Source organism: Haplochromis burtoni, unplaced genomic scaffold (assembly GCF_018398535.1).
Source record: "Haplochromis burtoni strain Fernald_Lab_line unplaced genomic scaffold, NCSU_Asbu1 Contig_341, whole genome shotgun sequence".
Classification (NCBI taxonomy): domain Eukaryota; kingdom Metazoa; phylum Chordata; class Actinopteri; order Cichliformes; family Cichlidae; genus Haplochromis; species Haplochromis burtoni.
The window spans coordinates 638,031-645,849 of record NW_024582702.1 but is presented as its reverse complement, the minus strand read 5'-3'; positions in this window follow the sequence as shown (position 1 = coordinate 645,849).

Genomic DNA, 7,819 nt, shown 5'->3' with positions numbered 1-7,819 from the left:
TTTTTTTTTTGTGCACAACGCAGATTTTCTGGGCGCAGAGACCGTGCCAGCAGCGCAATTGCGCACTGTTGGCCAGAAATGATCATGGGCACAGCTTAGAGGGAACATTGGGCCTGGGGCACCTCCTGCAGTGCAAATAACAGAGGGTCTAGCCAATTGCATTCATCTTCGTGAATGAACTCATAAATCATGGACTTTAAATTCTGATTCTACTGATCCACCATCCCATCAGTCTGAGGGTGGTAGACGCTGGTCCGAACAAATTTAATGCCCAATAACTCATACAGCTCGTTTAGTGAGCAAGACATGAACAACGTGCCCTGGTCAATCAGTCACTGGTTCAGGCCCAGGGAGTTTCCTCCTCTGGGCCGGGACCAGCTGACCTCGCCCCACCCCTCGCATCGATCTCACACGGTTCTTCAGCTGCGCCGCGAGGTGGTCTTCCGCCAGTGCCATGGCTGCATCCAGATTCAGCGGCCAGTAACACCTGACCCAGTCTACCATTCCCCCTGAGAGCCCCTCTGCAAACTGCTCCAGTAGGACCGCCTCCAGCAGCTGTGCCAGACACCTCCCCTTTGTGTCCAGGAGACGCCAAGCAAAAATGGAGGGCCAAACCTTCTCTGCCATGCAGGCAGCGATGGTGGTCCTCTGGGAAGAGCCTTAGTCGGTCCAGTCAGTCCTAGATGGCCCTCCCGACGTCCGCAAAACTGCCCCTCAAGAGGCAGTGGCAGGCTCATTGTCGCTGTTTGGGCCTCGCCCAACAGGACCCCATTTTATCTTAAAGAGCTCATAACACCGTACCACCCAATAGAGTGATATCGTACAATCTCACGCGCACTGCAGGCTTACTCGTTGTTCCTAGAGCATTTCAAAGTAGAATGGGAGGCAGAGCCTTCAGCTTACCAGGCCCCTCTTCTGTGGAACCAACTCCCAGCTTGGGTTTGGGAGACGGACACCCTTTCTATTTTTAAGATTAGGCTTAAACACTATGTGTTTATATGCCACTCTGCATTTAATCATTTCTTATTATTGATCTCTGGCACACTTCCACAGCAGCTGATTGCTGCAGACCCTGAGCCTGGTTTTTCTGGAGGTTTCTTTGTGATGCCATGTTTTGCACAATATCCAACTCCTGACCTCTGAATACACACACACACACAAAAAAACACACACACACACACACACACACACACACACACACACACACACACACACACACACATTCAGTATACATATTCAGTAATGAGCATACACTCTTGAATGAAGAAAAGCTCCACCAAGATCCAACAAGTAATCCGCTGGACAAACAGCCACTGTGGTGAGAACCATGAAATTTGTTTTTCTTGAGCATGTGTTTGGGTGGCCCGCTGTAGTCTGGAAGTTCTGCTCTGTTCTCAATGCCCAGGTGAGCCTTTGCTTTGGTTTCCACATCCAGACTAATGGACAAGCTTAAAGGTCAAATCTACAGTTTGACGCAGAGTGATGCTTCTTCGTACCAGTGCACCTGGAGCATGGAACTTAACTGGACAGAATATGCCTTTAACTCCTCTGCTACTGGTTTCACTCCATTCAAAGCATCCCTTGATTATCGGCCACCAGTATTTCCTGTCCAACATCATTGCCATCCGATTGTTAAGTGATGACGTGACGAATCCTACTTCCGGGTCTAAAGTAGTCTGCGTTTAATATGGCTTTTGTGTTGTTAACATGTTTAATGTTATGTATTTTCTTCTATTTAATCTCAAAAAGCTCCTAAAACAGTCAGTGATCCCTGTTGACCTCCCTCGGCTTTTATTACCGCTAATCATTTATTTAAGCTCAGTTTTTAAAACCTTAGGATGTAACTACAGCCCAGCCCATGCAGCAGTATATGAATGACTAACCTCGTATTGTGGATGGATTATCTCAGTTGTTCTCCTGGCTGAAGTTTGGTCCTTTTACAGCATCCTGCCATGCGATTACATTTGTTCCTGACCACCGAGAACACTCACGTTAACTTTTATCGAGTGGAAAAAAAGTTAGCTTGTTTATATTATGCTAACATAGCTGTGTCGCTAGCGGTCACGTAGCACATCATTATATAGCAGCTAGCCCAACTTCAGTAACCCTACAAACGTCACTGCTGTTTAGTTTTCTGTCTTCATTTATGCTGGAAGTGATAGCAGAGCTGTACGTTTGAATTTGTTTCCAAAACCCCGCAGTCAGGACATGCTATATTGTATTTAGATAGAAGCTAGCGAGCTAACTCCCTGCTAACTTCTAACTCCGTTAAATGTCATAAATTCCGTTTTCATGGATGCCTGGATGTTAAACTCAATTGTTACACCTGGTAGAGCAGAACGCTGATCATTTTATTAAAGATGAAAGACTTTAGACAGTTTTTCAACTCTCAGTAATGCCAAGTGATCGTTTGATATATGGACCTGCAGCAGAGTTTAGGCCCAGACACGGCTAGTGACGTCAGACTGAACGACCGGATAGGATCTGGAGAGTAATTCGGGCTGCTGTGTTATGGACCAAGCAGCAAAACAAACAGCTGGTGGACTGTAGTCCTGCTCCAGACTACCCGTTTGGCTCTCTACTAAACACATCCTTTTATGACCCAATCCAAAAAACTCACTTCTAGTTAAATCGACCCATTTGAAATCAAAGTCTTGGTTCAGTTGAAGTTAGCGTGTAGCATGAAAATTGATAGAAATCTCCACTCCTCTGTAAAATCTTGGAACTTGTGTAACCACAAACTGTAAACTCCTTTGGTTGTCAGTAAGCGTTTCTTCATTGTAAATAAACCTGGCCTGGAAGTAATAAATGCGTGAACTACTTCTTATCACTCTGAGACAGGATGTTTACAATTTTAGAGATATTGTGCAAATGCAAGAAAGCAGTCCTACATATTTGTTTAATGTCCACATTGGAGGATCTTTACTTTACAATCTTGAGTGTTCTGAGGCAACTGTTGTTGTGATTTGGTGCTGTAAATTGAATTGAATTGAATATCCTGGTCAAAAATGGCTCTAAGAGTCTTTAAAGTGTAACTGGAGGTCAAGGTGACATCATTCAGAGTAGGAATGTGTTTAGATATTATATTTGTACGATTATACTGTTACTGGCTGAATGTTCTGAGAGAGGTGGAGTTCGATGACTGTGTTTGAGAACAGGACCCCACAGTGTAAGTTAGCTTTTGTAATGTAAACCAGAAGAGTGGCTTAGAAATATTTTAAGTAATTTGAACATATTTAATTTTTTGCAATAAACTTTGTGTTTTAATTTAATCATGCTGTACTTTACAGTTTACGACCTAGTTAGGGCTTTGTTTGAAATGTAATTTAAAGAATCCCAGAAACCCGTATTTGTTTTTTAAATGAACATAGAAATCACACTGGTCCTGTTGCAGGTTGTTGAGCTGTGTTGCTGCCATCAAATTCACAAAAACTAATGTTTTTCTTCAAATCATACATTTGTTTTTGTTGAAACAGCAATATGTTTACTATGTTATACAGTAAATAAAATATGAGTTCATGGTGCAGTGGTTAGCACTGTTGCCTCACAGCAACAGAGTTCTGGGTTTGAATCCACCTTCAGGCCGGGGTCTTTCTGTGTGGAGCGTGCATGTTGTCTGTGTGGGTTCTCTCCGGGTACTCGGGTTTCCTCCCACAGTGAACAGGCAGTTAGTGGGGTTGGGTTAACTGGTGATTCTAAATGAGCCATAGTTGTGAATGTGAGTGTAAATGGTTGTGTGTCTCTCTGTGTGTTAGGCCTGCAACAGACTGATGACCTGTCCAGGGTGCTGACGCACACTCTCCCAATGACAGCTGGGATAGGCTCCAGCCCCCCATCCTGAACTGGATGAATGAATGAGAACTACTTAACCTCCTAGGACCGGCCGTCCACATATGTGAACATCACATTTTGGGTTACTTGGACCAAAATACTCAATTTTACTCTACAGGAGCCTGATATCCACTCACAAGGACGTTATGCTGCTACTGTTCTATCGACATTTTAAACGAATATCCTCATATGTGGATCTCAAAAATAAAGTAAAAAAGAAAAAACATCTGGTAATTCTTTGTTTCTACATTCATCGGGTCCCAATCAGCCCAAATATCAAAGAGAAATTAAAAATGCTGCCGTGGAAGAGTTTGGGTCTTCGGAGGTTAAGGTTGTGGCTCTGAGCAGCTCATCGCTGGGACGTTAAACACCCTGAGTTCGTGCTCTCGGCTCACTTTCTAAGTTAATAAGTGGAAGAGAAGGAATGGAGGGAGATCTACATTAATTGCATTCTAGGATTAAATAAATTACCCCCACAAATAAAAAATATCAAATTTAAAATAATATCTGAACATGAAAAATATAATATCTTTACAGTCTTTATGTTTATAGGAGTGTAATACTAAAAAACTCCAAGTTTGCCAATATACTGCTGTGCAGTTCTGTTCATGTTTTTCGTTTCTTTTCTGCTGTCTGCACTAAAAACAGTCTGTACCAGGTCAGTCATTGTCCAACAGTACAAAGTAGGAAAGAGTGCAAATATACAGCTACAAATGCATGACTTGCAATTCAAAAGAGAAATTTGAATTCAGGCAGCAGATATAAATCAAAGTCAGACACTTGTAAGATGGCAAACGTTTCGTCACTTGAACGAGTGACCAAACGTTTCTTCCACTGAAAACGTCCAAATGAACAGAATCAACTTTTGGAGATTTACTGACCTGGATGATTGAACGTGCATCAAGACCATATACATCAGGGGTGTCAAACTCAAATACACAGTGGGCCAAAATTCAAAACTGGAACAAGGTCGCGGGCTAACATTAATATTTATTGGAAAAAAATCTTCCTCCAGATTTAAGAATGAATCTCTTCTTATGGACTCAAACAAGTTTTGCTGAAAAACTGAATATGGAACAAGCAAAGCTTAATACTAAACAATATATATATTAGCTGTATAATACCAGTAGGCCAGCTCTAATAGTAATTTGGTATGGCTTCGTGGGCCAAATGTAATTAGGCTGCGGGCCAAATTTGGCCCGCGGGCCAGAGTTTGACACCTATGATATACATGGATCTCCCTTTGGTTAGAAAACCACAGTTTTCTGTAGCCAGCTACCGGCACAGAGATCCCTCTACCTTAGTGGTACCCATACTTAGAAAAGAGAATGTGCATCTATCTGATTGGTCAAAAACTGTTGAGAAGGGGGCGTGGTTTAGACTTAGCCACACACACATACCTTGACCTGTTACCCACTTTCATGAGTCTGAGGCAGCATCTCTGTGAGAGCTATTGTTTCGTGACCTTGCTCCGGTTCACTCCCACATTCCTGCACAAACACAAACAACCGTCGATCATGGGAATGTATTTTATTCTGAGAGCTCAGTAGTGCAATTAACTATTAAAGTGATCTAAAATTAATTATAATATATATAATAATTATAATATAAATATCTACATATATATTATATAGAGAGAGACAAACAGAAGAAGACGGCCGTAGTGATCGATGTAGCGGTTCCGAATGACAGCAACATCAGGAAGAAGGAACACGAGAAGCTGGAGAAATACCAAGGGCTCAGAGAAGAGCTCGAGAGGATGTGGAGGGTGAAGGTAACGGTGGTCCCCGTGGTAATCGGAGCACTAGGTGCGGTGACTCCCAAGCTAGGCGAGTGGCTCCAGCAGATCCCGGGAACAACATCGGAGATCTCTGTCCAGAAGAGCGCAGTCCTGGGAACAGCTAAGATACTGCGCAGGACCCTCAAGCTCCCAGGCCTCTGGTAGAGGACCCGAGCTTGGAGGACTGACCGCCCACAGGGGCGAGTGGGGATTTTTAATTTTTTTAATATATACAAATATCTTAAGTTTAACTTACATATACACTGTATTTATTACTACTTGTATTCATTTGTTAATATAAATAATTACATTTCTCCAAATGTAATTTTTCTAAAAAAAAAAAAAGCCCCAAAGCAAAACCTTAAAACAAAGCTGGAAGAAAAGTAATAAAACATTAATGTTCAGAAAAGACGCATTCATTTTACAAAATAGTGAAAAATAACATTGTGCAGTCTTGCAGTTTGGCACAAACCCTGTTTCGACTCCATAAAAATGAACAACATTTACAACATATCTGTAATATCCTGAAATTCAACAGATCTGTCTTTTTAAAACAAGTTTATCCAAAGAGCACCTCTGACAAGCAGTGATGAATCCAAGAAGCACTCCTTTACAAACCCTGTGTTCAAGTTACACTTTCACAAAATGTTGACTCAAAGCTGATAGTCTAAAGTTTTCAGTCAGATGTTGTTTGTTTGATTGAAAGTCCAGTGTGGTGATACACTGAGGCAAATGGCAAAATAATGTTTAATGTTTGAAACACTTTTGAACTTGACTGTGCCCCGAGATCAGAGGGAGCAGCCAGCCAATGATGCAAAAGCACAAATGTAAAATGAATACTACAGACCACTGTTATATAGTTATTTTAAAGGCTGATGTGATACTGTTAGACCTGAAGCCATAGGTCTGGGGCACTTGGGCAAAGAAATGAGATAAGCTGTCACCACATCACCACCTAGTGGTGAGGCGGGAATGATGAACAGATGTGGCGTACCCAGCAGCTGTCACAGTCTGGTCTGTGGTGGTCTGTGAGATCTTCAATCCGTTCATAATGCTGACCTGCACATAAAGCTGTAATATGTCTGGTTTATTCCAGCCTTGCAAAGCGAGCGCTTGTGTTTCACCAATAGAAACATGTGACTTCCTTTTTTAGTTTTCATGAAAAGAAAGATCAATATTCTTATCTGAATGAGTTGTGTAGTTGTAGTTGTGTAGTTTTTACAAATGAACTGTATTCATTGTGGAGGAAGTGGAGTCTTCACAGTGTCCAGTGTGAACATATATGAGGAGACTGTTGGCACCCAGGGAAAGCATGCAGGAGGTGGGACTCATGACCCTCGTTTCTATCAGCAAGCTTGCAAATTAAACACAGGTTAGTGTCCACTCTGACTGATCTGAACATTTTAATTATCACATAAAACTCTGCAGGGCAATGCATGGACAGCAGTGTGTGTAACAAAAGTGTGTTTCCTTTAACCATGTTAAGCCCGCGGTAATTCTGAAAATGAAAGACAACGAGCATAAACGCAATAAAGGGAAAATAGTACCTGCTTTATTTGAACAAATTTATTTTAACAAATTCAAAATGAAACCTCCCTCTGTTCTAATTAGTCCTTCAGTGTTAACAAAATTGACAAAGCTCATTGTTTCTACTATAAGATCCAAGTCTGTGAAAGTCTGAAGTTCATTACACACAATCCATTCAGCAGCTGGGACCAAGAAGGGATGGAGGGAGATCTACATTAATTGCATTCTAGGATTAAATAAATTACCCCCACAAATAAAAAATACCAAATTTAAAATAATATCTGAACATGAAAAATATAATATCTTTAGTCTTTATGTTTATAGGAGTGTAATACTAAAAAACTCCAAGTTTGCCAATATACTGCTGTGCAGTTCTGGTCAAGTTTTTCGTTTCTTTTCTGCTGTCTGCACTAAAAACAGTCTGTAGTGTTTAATCAAAGACCTGACGCAAAACACACTTTTTAAAACCACAAACAACATTAAGAACGGTCTGTTACAGCATGTTAATGTCTACTGTAAACCTTTTCTGTATTTATAAGATAAGAACTTCACAGCTCACGTCGCACTTAGTATCTTATCATTGTTTTTCTTTTGGATGGCAGGGTCAACCAACAATGTGGAGCATTTGTTTTTTTCATTGTCCTTTATCCAGGTAAAATCCTCACTGAGATTAAAATCATC